Source organism: Symphalangus syndactylus, chromosome 9, assembly GCF_028878055.3.
Source record: "Symphalangus syndactylus isolate Jambi chromosome 9, NHGRI_mSymSyn1-v2.1_pri, whole genome shotgun sequence".
Taxonomy (NCBI): Eukaryota; Metazoa; Chordata; class Mammalia; order Primates; family Hylobatidae; genus Symphalangus; species Symphalangus syndactylus.
The window spans coordinates 75,347,569-75,363,708 of NC_072431.2; the positions used below are offsets into that span (position 1 = coordinate 75,347,569).

Here is a 16,140-nt window from a genome sequence, read left to right on the forward strand (position 1 = left end):
ACTGCACTCCAGGCTGGGCAACAGAGCAAGACTCTGTCTCAAATAAAAAAAAAAGAAAGAAAGAAAGAAAGAAATGTGCTATTTCACTTCCCAGCAGTTTGGAGACTTGGAGATTATCCAGGTAACTTTCATTATTTGAGATTTTATTATTTTTAAGCTTTATTGAGTATGTTTAGATATACAAAGAATTGCACATATTTAACGTAAACATTTTGATGAGTTTGAACATATGTGTTCAAAACCATAATACCATCACCATAATAAAGGTACTAAACATATTCATCACCTTCAAAAATCTTCTTTTGTTTCTTTGTATGTATGTTTTAATCTTTATTATATTGTTGATTTCTAGTTTAATTCTATTGTAGTTGAATGACATATTTGGTAGAATTTGGGTTTATAAAAATTTACCAGTACTTGCTTCATGACCCAGAATATGGTTTATTCTGGGTATACTTCAAAAGAATGTATATTTTGCTATTGTTGCATGGAGAGGTCTATAAATGTCAATTAGGTCAGATTGGATAAAAATGCTGTTCAAGTTTTTTACATTCCTATTGATTACTATCTATTAGTCTTTTTGATTACTGAGAGAATGGTGTTGACATCTCTTGACTATAATTACTGATTTACCTATTCTTTCTGTGTTATCAGTTTTTGCTTCATGTAATTTGAAACTCTGTAATTAGGAACATAAACACTAAGATTGTTATGTCCCCTTGTTTGGTTTTTGTTTTTGTTTTTTGAGACATAGTCTTGCTCTGTCGCCCAGGCTGGAGTGCAGTGGCATGATTTCAGCGCACTGCAACCTCTGCCTCCCAGATCAAGTGATTATTGTGCCTCAGCCACCTGAGTAGCTGAGATTACAGGCGTGCACCACAATGCCTGTCTAAATTTTGTATTTTTAGTAGAGATGGTGTTTTGCCATGTTGGCCAGGCTGGTCTTGAACTCCTGGCCTCAAGTGATCCACTCGCTTTAGCCTCCCAAAGTGCTGGGATTACAGGCATGAGCCACAATGCCCGGCCCTCCTCTTGTTGAATTCACACTTTTGTCATTATGAAGTCATTCTCTTTGTTCTTCGCATTATTATTTCCCCTGAAAGTTCTCAGATAATGTTTTTAAAATGACAGAGCCTCTACAGCTTTCATTTGATTACTGTTACTGTATCTATTTCCATCCTTTTTCTCCGTGTCTTTATATTTAGCATAGGTTTTTTATAGGCTGCACACAAGTTGTGTCTGCCTTTTTAAACACCCTTTGCCTTTTAATTGTACATTTGGCTCATTTACAGTGTGAAAGGAAAATAAGTCTTGGGACTCCAAAAATCACTAAGCTAAAGGGAAAAGTCAAGCTGGGAATTTCTTAGAGCAAACCTGCCTCTCATTCTATTCAAAGTCAACCCTCTGCTCGTTAAGTAAATGCATATTTGATTGCTTCCTTTTGAAAGGCTAATCAGAAACTCAAAAGAATGCTACCCTTTGTCTCTCACCTACCTGTAACCTGGAAGCCTCTTCCCTGCTTCCAGTTGTCCTGCCTTTCCAGATGGAACCAATCAACTTCTTACATATATTGATTGATGTCTCATGTCTCCCTAAAATGTATAAAACCAAGCTGTACCCCAACCACCTTGGACACATGTTGTCAGGACCTCCTGAGGCTGTGTCACAGGTGCTCATCCTCAACCTTGGCAAAATAAACTCTCAATTAACTGAGATCTGTCTCAGATATTTGGGGTTCACATTTTCGTAACCACTGAGAGATTCTGAGTGGAGGTGCCTCTGACCTTTGACAAATCTCCCATCGGTTCTTGGTACCAATTTGAATTATCTTTATGGCTCGAATGAATAGGACAATTTGCAGAGGCCTGGAAGTACCCCCTCCAGAGAATTCCTGATCTCCTCAAATTTGGTCAAGATCTAAAGTTTATTTTGCTACACAACTCCCTCTTCTTTGAGTTTTACTTGCTTCTAACACAAGGAAGGCAAGTTTTCCTGCTTTGATGTTGAAGGAAAGCTCCTTCTGGACTCCTTTATGGAGTTTGAGCTCTCTTCCAACAGGTAAGACAAGTTTAAGTTTTTTCCTGCATCTAGGATGATAGAGAGCAGTCTTCGGCCTGAGACCCATCCCTAGGTAAGTAACTGAATTGGGGTTTGTCTTGGCTAAAATTTAATTTCTCCTTGCTGTTAGAGTGCTCAGTAATAGTATAAGTTGTGGGATCGTTTGTTTTGCTTAACTGGCTTTTTTTTTTCGGTTGGTTGGTTGTTTCTGTTGTTCTTGTTGTTTCAGTCTTTCTCCCATTGGGTTTGACCAACTCTATTTGACTTGATCAAATCTGAAGGGAAGTTCCAAATTATGGAAACGCGGACTCCAAAGTGGCTAAATTCCCATACACACACACAAAAAGGTGGTGAGGTGGGGGGAGAAAAATGGCCAGCAAAAGGGAAACAAAAAGGAAAGATTTTTTATTTTGAGTACTTAAGGGTCTTTATTAACATAAGGAGGCCACCTTTTTGCTAGCCAGGCCAAACGGAAAGAGCAATGGCTGTCGCCTGGCGCTGCAGTTCCATAGCTAGAGTTCTGCCTTCTCTTTTCACCACAAAAGCCTGGATTTGGTTCCCAAATCAAGCCCTTTCTCATTTGATACTTGGTACTTCTGAAATAGGAGCAATTTGTCCTAGCTGAAATATGGTAATGAGATTTTAAAAGATTTTTTTAAAGGAGCTCAATTGGACTAAAGGTCAGCTTAATTAAAAGCTAACATCCAAGATTCCTCTGTGTGTGTGTGTGTATGTGTTTGTACTTAAAAGGCCCTCATGTTTTTGTTTTTGTTTTTTTCTCCTAGGACCTTGTTTTTTTTTTCAGCAAAAGTTTTTTCTTCTAGTTGAATGAATTCTGTTTTCTTCATTTACTTCTGCTGTCTCCCCTTTCTCTTGCACCCTCTGCTGCATGAGAGACCTAAAATAGTTTTGGTAGATTGGGATTCCTTAAAGAAAACAGAAAAGGTGCCAGACTCCCTTTTGGGGAGAAACCTCTGTTTTTCCTTATGGAACCCCAAGAGTGTAAACAGACAAGTTCATCTCAGCTCTTAAACTGCTTGCTTTTGTATTGTGTTACCTGATTTTTTTACTAAAATAGCTATTGGAACAGAGACTACTGTTGTGCTTTTAAGGAGGAGTGGTTTAGACACTTATAAATGTTTTTAAAAACATTTTTAAGTGCACTGTAGCAGGGCACAGTGGCTCACGCCTGTAATCCCAGCACTTTGGGAGGCCAAGGCTGGCGGATCATGAGGTCAGGAGATCGAGACCATCCTGGCTAACACGGTGAAACCCCATCTCTACTAAAAATACAAAAAAATTAGCCGGGTTTGGTAGTGGGCGCCTGTAGTCCCAGCTACTCTGGAGGCTGAGGCAGGAGAATGGCGTGAACCCAGGACGCGGAGCTTGCAGTGAGCTGAGATCGCGCCACTCTATTCCAGCCTGGGCGACAGAGCGAGACTCTCTCTCAAAAAAAAAAAAAAAAAATTTTTTTTAAGTGCACTGTAAAAGCATCATGTGGTCTAGCCTCATAATAATTCTCCCTTTTTGGAGACCCAGGATTCCAGTGATGGCTGTGCCCAGAGCTCAGAGATCCAGTTAAAATATAGGTAGTCTCTATCTAAATAAATTGGTCCCCTTAGACAATCCTATGATAGATTTCTGTAATTTTATGTTTGATTTGGCATACATCTTTAATCTCCCTCTAGCACCACCAGACTTTTTCTCTCTGTACCTTGAGATGTAAATTTTGCTGATTTTCACCTAAAAATTATTTCCTTCAATATGCAGATTTAGGGCTATTTAGCTGACAACTGCCAGAGTAATGAAACAGGTTATCAAGAGTTTGCAAGCCTAAGATAGGAAAAAAAAAAGAGGTCTTATGAATCAATAAGATGTACTTCTATTGGTATGCCTAATACTGTTACCAGTGGAGGGTCTTGACTACAAGTTGTCCAGGTCCTTGGCATTTTGAACAAAGAATTGAACAAAACTCACAAATAAAGTAGCAGAGGAATGAAACACAGGAACACAGCAGTGAAAGCAGGAATTTGTTAAAAAGAGAAAGCACTCCACAGGGTGAGAGTGGGCCCCAGCAACCAGCTCAAAGACCCAGTTACAAATTGTTTTGGGCTTTAAGTACCCTATTTGAGGTTTTTTTTTATTATTATTTTTTTCGGAGTTTTGCTCTTTTGCCCAGGCTGGAGTGCAGTGGCGTGATCTCAGCTAACTGCAACCTCTGCCTTCCAGGTTCAAGTGATTCGCCTGCCTCAGCCTCCCGAATAGCTGGGATTACAGGTGCCTGCCACCACACCCGGCTAATTTTTGTACTTTTAGTAGAGACTGGGTTTCACCATACTGGCCGGGTTGGTCTCAAACTCTTGACCTCGTGATCTGCCTGCCTCGGCATACCAAAGTGCTGGGATTACAGGCATAAGCCACCCGGCCCATTTGAGGTTCTTATTGGCTACCGCTTATCTGGATTTGGTCTGTGGCTAATTTAAGGCTGAGGTAAATTGGCGCCCTGTGCAGATGAAGGGATGGTCCCTGCTTGGCCCATAGCCAACCCAAGGCACTCTCCTTTTCCCCCTGAGACGTGGTGGAAGGGGGAGGGCTGTAGCAAGAGTAGCCTTTGATCTTTTATTACCTGGGGTGGGGAGACAGGGTTTTTCTCTTTTGATTTATCTGTAGGAAGTTTGTGTTAGTTGGCCTTAGGTTCCCTGCCCACAGACCCAGGTGTTTTCCTTTTATCCAGCTTTGGGAAGTCAGCTTGAATGGGCCTTAGATTCCCTGCCCCCCCAGGCCTTGGTGTTTTGTCTTTTTTTTTTCTTTTCTTTTTTTTTTTTTTTTTTTTTGCGACAGAGTCTCCTCCGTTGCCCAGGCTGGAGTGCAGTGGCGTGATCTCGGCTCACTGCAAGCTCCACCTCCCGGGTTCACGCCATTCTCCTGCCTCAGCCTCCCGAGTAGCTGGGACTACAGGCACCCGCCACCATGCCTGCCTAATTTTTTGTATTTTTTAGTGAAGATGCGGTTTCACCATGTTAGCCAGGGTGGTCTCAATCTCCTGACCTCGTGATCCACCCACCTCGGCCTCCCAAAGTGCTGGGATTACAGGCATGAGCCACCGCACCTGGCTGTTTTTTCTTTTAGGAAGTCAGCACAAATGGGCCTTACGTTTCCTGTCTCCTACCCTATTCTCCTGGCTCAATATGTCTATGTATTTATGTGTTGCATACACAATATTTCACTACTAAAAATATATAAAAGGACTGTAATTAGTTGACTGGTTAGAGAGTGGGTGCAGCCCATGGAGGGTGAGCTGAACCAGGGTGGGGCATTGCCTCACCCAGGAAGCGCAAGGGGTCATGGAACTCCTTCCTCTAGCAAAGGGAAGCTGTGAGGGACCATGCCATGAGGGATGGTGCATTCTGGCCCAGATACTATGCTTTTCCCACAGTCTTTGCAACCCGCAGACCAGGAGATTCCCTCAGGTGCCTATACAACCAGGACCCTGGGTTTCAAGCACAAAACGGGGTGGCTGTTTGGGCAGTGACCAAGCTAGCAGCAGGAGTTTTTTGCATACCCCAGTGGTATCTGGAACACCAGCAAGACAGAACTGTTTATTCCCCTAGAAAGGGGCCTGAAGCCAGGGAGCCAAGTGGTCTAGCTCAGTGGATCTCACCCCCACGGAGCCCAGAAAGCTAAGATCCACTGGATTGAAATTCTCGCTGCCAGCACAGCAGTCTGAAGTCGACCTGGGATGCTAGAGCTTGGTGGGGGAAGGGGTGTCTGCCATTACTGAGGCTTGAGTAGGTGGTTTTCCCCTCATAGTGTAAACAAAGCCACTGGGAAGTTTGAACTGGGCAGAGCCCACTACAGCGTGGCAGAGCCACTGTAGCCAGGCTGCCTCTTTAGATTCCTCCTCTCCTGGAAGGGCATCTCTGAAAGAAAGGCAGCAGCCCCAGTCAGGGGCTTATAGATAAAACTCCTATCTCCCTGGGACAGAGCACCTGGGGGGAAGGGGTGGCTGTGGGCACAGCTTCAGCAGACTTAAATGTTCCTGCCTGCTGGCTCTGAAGAGAGCAGTGGATCTCCCAGCACAGTGCTCGAGCTCTGCTAAGGGACAGACTGCCTCCTCAAGTGTGTCCCTGACCCCCATGCCTTCTGACTGGGGGACACCTCCCAGCAGGTGTTGACAGACACCTCATACAGGAGAGCTCTGGCTGGCATCTGGTGGGTGCCCCTCTGGGACAAAGCTTCCAGAGGAGGGAACAGGCAGCAATCTTAGCAGTTTTGCAGCCTCTGCTGGTGATACCCAGGGTCTGGAGGGGACCTCCAGCAAACTCCAGCAGACCTTCAGCAGAGGGGCCTGACTGTTAGAAGGAAAACTAACAGAGAGGAATGGCATCAACATCAACAAAAAGGACATCCACACAAAAACCCCATCTGAAGGTCACCAACATCAAAAACCAAAGGTAGATAAATCCACAAAGATGAGGAAAAATCAGCACAAAAAGGCCAAAAATTCCAAAAACCAGAATGCCTCTTCTCCTCCAAAGGATCACAACTCCTCACCAGCAGGGGAACAAAACTGGAGGGAGAATGAATATAATGAATTGACAGAAGTAGGCTTCAGAAGGTGGGTAGTAACAAACTCCTCTGAGCTAAAGGAGCATGTTCTAACTCAATGCAAGGAAGCTAAGAACCTTGAAAAATGGTTAGAGGAATTGCTAACTAGAATAACCAGTTTAGAGAAGAACATAAATGACATGATGGAGCTGAAAAACACAGCACGAGAACTTCATTAAACATACACAAGTATCAATAGCCAAATCAATCAAGTGGAAAAAAGGATATCAGAGATTGAAGATCAACTTAATGAAATGAAGTGTGAAGACAAGATTAGAGAAAAAAGAATGAAAAGGAATGAACAAAGCCTTCAAGAAATATGGGACTATGTGAAAAGACCAAACCTATGTTTGATTGGTGTACCTGAAAGTGACGGGGAGAATGGAACCAATCTGGAAAACACTCTTCAGGATATTATCCAGCGGAACTTCCCCAACTTGCCAAGACAGGCCAACATTCAAATTCAGGAACCGAGAGAACACCACAAAGTTACTCCTTGAGAAGAGCAACCCCAAGACACATAATTGTCAGATTCACCAAGATCGAAATGAAGGAAAAGATGTTAAGGGCAGCCAGAGAGAAAGGTCAGGTTACCCACAAAGGGAAGATGATCAGACTAACAGTGGATCTCTCTGCAGAAACGCTATAAGCCAGAACAGAGTGGGGACCAATATTCAACATTCTTAAAGCAAATAATTTTCAAACTAGAATTTCATATCCAGCCAAACTAAGCTTCATAAGTGAAGGAGAAATAAAATCCTTTATAGACAAGCAAATGCTGAGAGATTTTGTCACTACCAGGCTTGCCTTACAAGAGCTCCTGAAGGAAGCACTAAATATGGAAAGGTGAAACCGGTACCAGCCACTGCAAAAACATACCAAATTGTAAAGACCATCAACACTATGAAGAAACTGCATCAACTAATGGGCAAAATAACCAGCTAGCAACATAATGATAGGATTAAATTCACACTAAACAATACTAACCTTAAATGTAAATGGGATAAATGCCCCAATTAAAAGATACAGACTGGCAAATTGGATAAAGAGTCAAGATCCATCGGTGCACTGTATTCAGGAGACCCATCTCACTTGCAAAGACACACATAGGCTCAAAATAAAGGGGTGGAGGAATATTTACCAAGCAAATGGAAAGCAAAAAGAAGCAGGGGTTCCAGTCCTAGTTTCTGATAAAACAGACTTTAAGCCAACAAAGATAAAAAAAGACAGAGGGGAGGGCATTACATAATGGTAAATGGATCAACGCAGCAAGAAGAGCTAACTATCCTAAATATATAAGCACCCAATACAGGAGAACCCAGATTCATAAAGCAAGTTCTTAGAGACCTACGAAGAGGCTTAAACTCCCACACAATAATAGTGGGAGAAGGTAACACCCCACTGTCAATATTAGATCAACAAGACAGAAAATAATCAAAGGTATTCAGGACTTGAACTCAGCTCCAGACCAAGCGGACCTAACAGGCATCTACAGAACTCTCCACCCAAATCAAAAGAATATACATTCTTCTCAGCACCACATCGCACTTGCTCTAAAATTGACCATGTAATTGGAAGTAAAACACTCCCCAGCAAACGCAAAATAATGGAACTCATAACGAACAGTCTCTCAGACCACAGTGCAATCAAATTAGAACGCAGGATTAAGAAACTCACTCAACTCACTCAAAACTACACAACTACATGGAAACTGAACAACCTGCTCCTGAATGACTACTGGGTAAATAATAAAATTAAGGCAGAAGTAAATAATGAGAAACCAATGAGAACAAAGATAAAACATACCAGAATCTCTGGGACACAGCTACAGCAGTGTTTAGAGAGAAATTTGTAGCACTAAATGCACACAGGAGAAAGCAGGAAAGATCTAAAATTGACACCCTAACATCACAATTAAAAGAACTAGAGAAGCAAGAGAATTCAAAAGCTAGCAGAAGACAAGAAATAACTAAGATCAGAGCAGAAATGAAGGAGATAGAGATACAAAAAACTCTTCAAAAAATCAATGAATCCAGGAGCTGGTTTTTTGAAAAGATTAACAAAATAGACTTCTAGCCAGACTAATAAAGAAGAAAAGAGAGAAGAATCAAATAGACACAATAAAAAATGATAAAGGAGATATCACCACTGATCCCACAGAAATACAAACTACCATCAGAGAATACTATAAACACCTCTATGCAAATAAACCAGACAATCTAGAAGAAATGGATAAATTCCTGGACACATATACCCTTCCAAGACTAAACCAGGAAGAAGTCAAATCCCTGAATAGACCAATAACAAGTTCTGAAATTGAGGCAGTAATTAATAGCCTACTGGCCAAAAAAAGCCCAGGACCAGATGGATCTACAGCCGAATTCTACCAGAGGCACAAAGAGGAGCTGGTACCATTCCTTTGGAAATTATTTCAAACAATAGAAAAAGAGGGACTCCTCCCTAACTCATTTTATGAGGCCAGCATAACCCTTATACCTAAACCTGGCTGAGACACAACAAAAAAAAGAAAATTTCAGGCCAATATCCCTGATGAACATTGATGCAAAAATCCTCAATAAAATACTGGCAAACCAAATCCAACAGCACATCAAAAAGCCTGTCCACCACCATCAAGTCAGCTTCATCTCTGGGATGCAAGGCTGGTTCAACATTCACAAATTAATCAACATAATCCATCACATGAACAGAAACAATGATAAAAACCACATGATTGTCTCAATAGATGCAGAAAAGGCCTTTGATAAAATTCAACACCGCTTCATCCTAAAAACTCTCAATAAACTAGGTATCGATTGAACATATCTCAAAATAACAAGAGCTATTTATGACAAATCCACAGCCAATATCATACTGAATGGGCAAAGTCTGGAAGTGTTCCTTGAAAGCTGGCAGAAGACAAGGATGCCCTCTCTCACCACTCCTATTCAACATAGTATTGGAAATTCTGGCCAGGGTAATCAGACAAGAGAAAGAAATAAAGGGTATTCAAATAGGAAGAGAGGAAGTCAAATTGTCTCTGTTGGTAGACGACATGATTATATATTTAGAAAACCCCATTATGTCAGCCCAAAATCTCCTTAAGCTGATAAGCAACTTAGCAATGTGTCAGGATACAAAATCAATGTGTAAAAATCACGAGCATTCCTATACACCAATAATAGACAAACAGCCAAATCATGAGTCAACTCCCATTCACAATTGCTACAAAGAGAATAAAATACCTAGGAATACAACTTACAAGGGATGTGAAGGACCTCTTTAAGGAGAACTACAAACCACTGCTCATGGAAGTAAGAGAGGACACAAACAAATGGAAAAACATTCCATGCTTATGGATAGGAAGAATCAATATTGTGAAAATTGCCATACTCCCCAAAGTAATTTATAGACTCAATGCTATCCCCATCAAGCTACTGTTGACTTTCTTCACCAAATTAGAAAAAACTACTTTAAACTTCATATGGAACCAAAAAAGAGCCTGTATAGCCAAGACAATCCTAAGCAAAAAGAACAAAACTGGAGGCATCACACTACCTGACTTCACATGATACTACAAGTCTACAGTAACCAAAACAGCATGGTACTGGTATGAAAATAGATATATAGACCAATGGAACAGAACTGAGGCCTCAGAAATAACACCACACATCTACAACCATCTGATCTTTGAGAAACCTGACAAAAATAAGCAGTGGGGAAAGGATTCCCTATTTAATAAATGGTGTTGGGAAAACTGGCTAGCCATATGCAGAAAACTGAAACTGGGCCCCTTCCTTACACCTTATAGAAAAATTAACTCAAGATAAATTAAAGACTTAAACATTAAAATTAAAAGCATAAAAACCTGAGAAGAAAGCCTGGGAAATAACATTCAGGACATACGCATGGGCAAAGACTTCATGAGTAAAACATCAAAAGCAATGGCAACAAAAGCCAACATTGACGAATGGAATTTAATTAAACTAAAGAGCTTCTGCACAGCAAAAGAAACTATCATCAGAGTGAACAGGTAACCTATAGAATGGGAGAAAATTTTTGCAATCTGTCCATATGACAAAGGACTAATATCCAGAATCTACAATGAACTTAAACAAATTTACAAGAAGAAAACAAACAACCCCATCAAAAAGTGGGTGAAGGGTATGAACAGACACTTCTCAAAAGAAGACATTTATGTGGCCAACAAACATATAAAAAAAACCTCATAATTGCTGGTCATTCAAGTTTCATGCAAATGAAACTTGAGTGATTACACCAATCCCTGATTTTGGGAGTTGGTAAACTCAAGCAGAATTACTTTACGATTTAGCAATGCCTTACTCTTCGGGTAGTTTTTAGCAATGCCTTAGTCTTGGGGTAGATTTTGCTTGTCTGGTATTGTTTACTGGTAATCTTCTGTGTTTCATACTGATTCTGTAAACCAAAAAGTATCTGAGACAGGTCTCAGTCAATTTAGAAGTTTATTTTGACAAAGTTAAGGACATGCCCAGAAGAAATACACATGAAATCACAGAAACAGTCTATGCTCTGTGCCTTTCTTCAAAGATGGTTCTGAGGGCTTCAGTATTTAAAGAGAAGAAGTGGGCTGGAGGGGAGAGGGAGAGGGGATGGTCACATTATTGAATGCATATTTGTAAGAGGAAATGAGCAGGTAGGGAATAGTCAATCACGTATTCCTCTTATGCTCAGTAAATCAGCTCTTTACATAAGATAATGTGAACGTACAGTAGCTACTTGTGGAGATATTTAACTTTTAATCTGTAGCTTTCTGCTAGAAACAGGAAAGGCAGCTTCTTGCAAGACTCATCTTTCAGTTTAATTTTTTTTCTTTTGATACAGTGAATTGAAGTCCCAAGTTTTTAGTTTCCTTTCACAATCCTCAACCTATTCTGCTTCATGCAGAACCAATTGTTTCCTTGGACTTGAGAAAATAAATATATAAACTGTAGAAAAGCCTCAATATCTGTCTTCAGTTGTTTTAAGTTAGCAGCTATAAAACCATTTTCAGCGCATCCTGCTGAAGGTGGTGGCATGAGCTTTGTGGGAGCGTGGTAGACTTCACAGGGATGCTTCACCCCAGGTGGGAGGACATAGCAGGACCTCTGGGAGGCATCTGCCATTCAAATAGCTTCCCCTGAAAATGGTGAGATGCTGGATCATAATCTCCACTTCAAGTGCATCTTGTAAGCGATGATGTGGCCATCTGCTCCATTTCCCAAGCTCTATTTTCATTCTGGTTAGTTACTGCATGTAATTGTACAATTATAGAAGGTGGCACTGTCTGTCAGTGTCTGTTCAGTAAATATGTGAGCAGATTGGGGTTTTGTATTTTAACTACTTCACACTCAGAGTTTCTAAGTTACAACTGAAATTCTATGCACTGCATATTCTTTGTAACTTCTGTCTGACTCTATATACATTAAAACACATGATCAAGACCCTGATAGAAGAAAAACTTCAGCCAAATTACATTTAAAGGAGTTTAATTGAGCAATGAATGATTCACAAATGGGGCAGCCTCCTGAGCCAGAACAGGCTCAGACTTTGGCGCAGCCATGTGGTGGAAGAAGATTTATGACAGAAAAAGGAAAGTAATGTACAGAAAACGGAAGTGAGGTACATAAACAGCTTGTCATTTGCCTTACTTGAACATAGTTTGAACAGCTGGCTACATTTGATTGGCCAAAACTCTGTGATTGGCACAAGGAGGTGTCTTGTGACACCTCCGCTTGTTATAGTTTATGATGTACAGAAAAACCTTTAGGCTGAACTTAAAATACGTAAGGAGGCAGCTTTAGGCTAAACTTGATTAAAAAACCCTAAATACTTTAGTCAGGGCACAACTGATATTAGAAAACAAAATTTCTTGGTATCTTTACTATTTTCTTATTACAATAACAATGATTATTTTTATAAAAGCATTTACCAAGCTATAAAATGAAATTTATCCTTCTGTTGGAAGCTAGTCTTCTGCCTGTTGGTAGTTTAATGATAATGCAACCAAGGAGCTGTTTGAATGCTCCTCTATAACAAAGTTGGCTACAGTAAGATAACAAGCACACAGTGTCATAAGTCACACACTACAAGAACCTGTCATTTAGTTCAACACAGCAGGGTGGACGGGTTTTCTTTTGCTATAGTGAATTGACGTCCCAAGTTTTTAGTTTCCTTGAAAAAATACCTCTGCACACAATGGAAGTTGGCTGGAATTGCAGGCAGGACTGACACAGAAGTTTGCTTCTGGTATTCTCAGCACTGCTTTTCTACAGCTTTCTCCTTCCCTGTTATATTCTTCTGCTCATCCTCCTCCACTTAGGTGCTCAGAATTTTTCTGTTCCCCATTGACACAAGAGATGACTTTTTTTTTTTTTTTTAATTTTAAGACGGAGTCTCACTTTGTCATCCAGGCTGGAGTGCAGTGGCACAATCTTGGCTCACTGCAACCTCTACCTCCTGGGTTCAAGTGATTCTCCTGCCTCAGCCTCCTGAGTAGCTGGGATTACAGGCATGCACCACCACCCCTGACTAATTTTTGTATTTTTAGTAGAGACGGGGTTTTGCCATGTTGGCCAGGCTGGTCTTGAACTCCTGACCTCAAGTGATCCGCCTGCCTTAGCTTCCCACAGTGTTGGGATTACAGGTGTGAGCCACCACACCCAGCCTGAAGAGAAGGCAAAACATTGATTCACTCCTCTTAACCCATATCATGAGTTAAAGAGGACATTGCCAGGAGGCCTATCTCTTCTAGAAGGGCATCATTTGTTATGTCCTTTTTCATGGTTTAGAGTAAAAGAGGCAATGATTAGAAATGTATCCCTCATAATAAGCTCTATAGCAAATTCTACTGTAAAGGCTATGGTTACACAGCAGACTTTAAATTCTTTTATGAAAGTTACGCTAAACAATAGAATTGCTCTAGATTACTTACCGGCTAAATAGCAGTATCTGTGAAGCTGCTGGCACTTATGACCTATGGAGAAAACATGGGGTAATACAGAGATTCAGTTATAGGGGTTTAATGAAAAGACTGCTTAGTTAAGCGAGTAGACTCTTTATCTAGCTCATTCTTTCATTTAATTTTAGGTGGTTTGGTTTATGGGGACCCTGGGTAAGGAGCATTCTCCAAACTCTCAGTGTTATCCTCCAGATAGCCATAATAGTAATCTTCCTGGTGCACTTCATTCCCTCAAAGGTTTTAAATGTTTGCATGCAGCCATCTCTAGAGTGTCAAATGGTCTGTCTTCAACGGGAATGACAAGAACTGAAAGGAATCTGCAACCATGGGGACACCATAACCTATGAATGACGTGCTGAAGCGAGAAACCCAAAATGATGGTAACAGAGTGGCACTAAGGCCCAAGTTTTAGTCACACTCTCACCTAAGTGAGAACCTAAGTAAAATTTTTAAACAAAATCATGAGAAGCCATTGTTTTGGAGCTTATGCACTAGGCTCCAACAGACCAAACCAAACAAAAATGGAGTCGCTTGTGCTAAATGTCACATAATCAAACTAAGATTTTAAGGAAACACTTAGGTCCTAGAACAGACCAGGTTTTGTTTTTCTCTCTAAACAGGATGTTCCAGCATAAGGAGCTACCCTCTACTCAGTCCTTGCTCCTACCTTTGCAAAACTCACTGTTCTACTGTTCCCCAGTGGGCTTCAAGGCCGAATAGTACGTTTACCTTGGTGATAATGACATCAATGACTAAAGTTTTGGTCAATCTCTGAAAATTAAGAAAATGGACTAAAAGGGGAGAATTGTTAAGGTTAATGAATATGGCCTGAGAAGGACTCTGTACTTCTATATTTGAGTCCTTGTGGATGAACTGCAACCTAACTTAACAGGTAGACACGATTGAGAACCTAACAAAAGAGTGTGCGCCTGTAACATTAGCTGAGACCTGGCCAATCCCAGCAGCCATTCTTCAACCATTCATGCACCGCTGAGTGTTCAAACGGTGTTCAAACAAGGCAAACACCAGCCTGTAACCAGTCCAGCTGTTCTGTACCTCACTGCTGATTTTTATACGTCATTTCCCTTTTTTTTGTTTATAATTTTTTTCTGACCACACGGCAACCCTGGAGTCTCTCTGAGCCTAATGTGATTCTGGGGACTGCCCAATTTGTGAATGGTTCGTTTCTCAAATAAACTCCTTTAAATTTAATTGGCTGAAGTTTTTCTTTTAACAGTTGTATAATTTACGCAATTTCCAAATTCGCACTACTATAAATAACTGTACAATGAATACTGCGTTCTTTTTTCTTTCTCTTTCTTGTTCCTTTTTTTTTTTTTTGAGACAAGGTCTCACTCTATCACCCAGGCTAGTGTGCAGTGGTGTGATCTCAGCTCATTGCAGCCTCGACTTTCTGGGCTCAAGCGATTTTCCCACCTCAGCCCCCAAGTGGTTAGGACTACAGGCTTGCACCACCACACCTGGCTAACTTTTGTACTTTTTGTAGAGACTGGGTTTTGCCATGTTGTCCGGGCTGGTCTCAAACTCCTGAGCTCAAACAATCTGCCTGCCTTGGCCTCCCAAACATATATTCTTGTTGACTTATTCACTTCTAATCTTACAACAAATTCTTACATATAAAGTGAACACATGACATTTTGGGGGCTTTTTATGAACACTGCTGAGTTGCCTTTCCCAAGGACTTTCCTACCTGCGGGGGATAAGGGGTGGGGGCGAGGCAGGGGAGGCTCCTAAAATCTTGCCAGGCAATGGCTACAGCTTCTGAGCCTCCCCTGGAGAGGATCATTCTGTAAGGGCCTCTCAGGGGTGGATCTGTCTGAGGCACTTGGGGAGGAAATCAGCAGCCCCGTGTCAAGTTTATTGCTTCACAGCTTTCCTCTCGGCGCTTACCTTAATCCTTTCCTTTCTTCCTCGCCCGGGCTGAGCTCTCTGGGTCTGGGCCTGCAGGATAGGGTTGGTGGGGTGGGGATGCTCCATTTCTTCCCACCTCCACACCGGGGTCTGACCTCCCTGAGCAGCACAGGAAGGCGAGCCTGCCTGGAACCCCAAATAATTAGGAACTACTGCCATCTAGTGTTGGCAGTGCTGTAAAGATTTAAACGTTAAAACCCACTCCAAGCCCTGAAGAGCACCGCCTTCCCCATGGCCACCCCTCAGGGACCCTACAGGCTAGAGCAGTGCAGGCCTGAGCTAGAAAATGCTCATCAGGAGAATTAAACATCTGGGGAAGGATTATGAAATCTAATTTAGAATGGCTTGGGACTGCCAGAGAGGAAGTGGGGAGTCCAGATAGAAGACTGAAGAGAAATTTTCTTGAAAGATAGATCACATTAATTAGAGGATGGCAGCAAATACAGGGTTAAGGAAGAAACAAGTATCTGGGGAAAACACTTCTTGGGATGCCTAGGAGGTGTACAGAATCTCCCATGAGTCTCAAGACAGTCCCAAGGCTTGCGGAGTTAAAAGAGCCCTCCCAG

The 16,140-nt window shown here is 41.5% G+C and overlaps 1 long non-coding RNA gene across 1 annotated transcript in view; it reads right to left on the reverse strand.

Moving 5' to 3' along the window:
* The window catches only part of LOC134731374 (uncharacterized), a 54,956-nt gene extending 39,257 nt beyond the window's left edge, over nucleotides 1-15,699 (reverse strand). Inside the window, exons 1-2 of the long non-coding RNA XR_010113597.1 lie at nucleotides 15,554-15,699; nucleotides 13,616-13,657 (exon numbers count right to left, since the gene is read on the reverse strand). This is a non-coding gene — a long non-coding RNA (uncharacterized lncRNA). The remainder of the gene's footprint in view (nucleotides 1-13,615; nucleotides 13,658-15,553) is intronic.
* Between the last annotated feature and the right edge of the window lie 441 nt (nucleotides 15,700-16,140).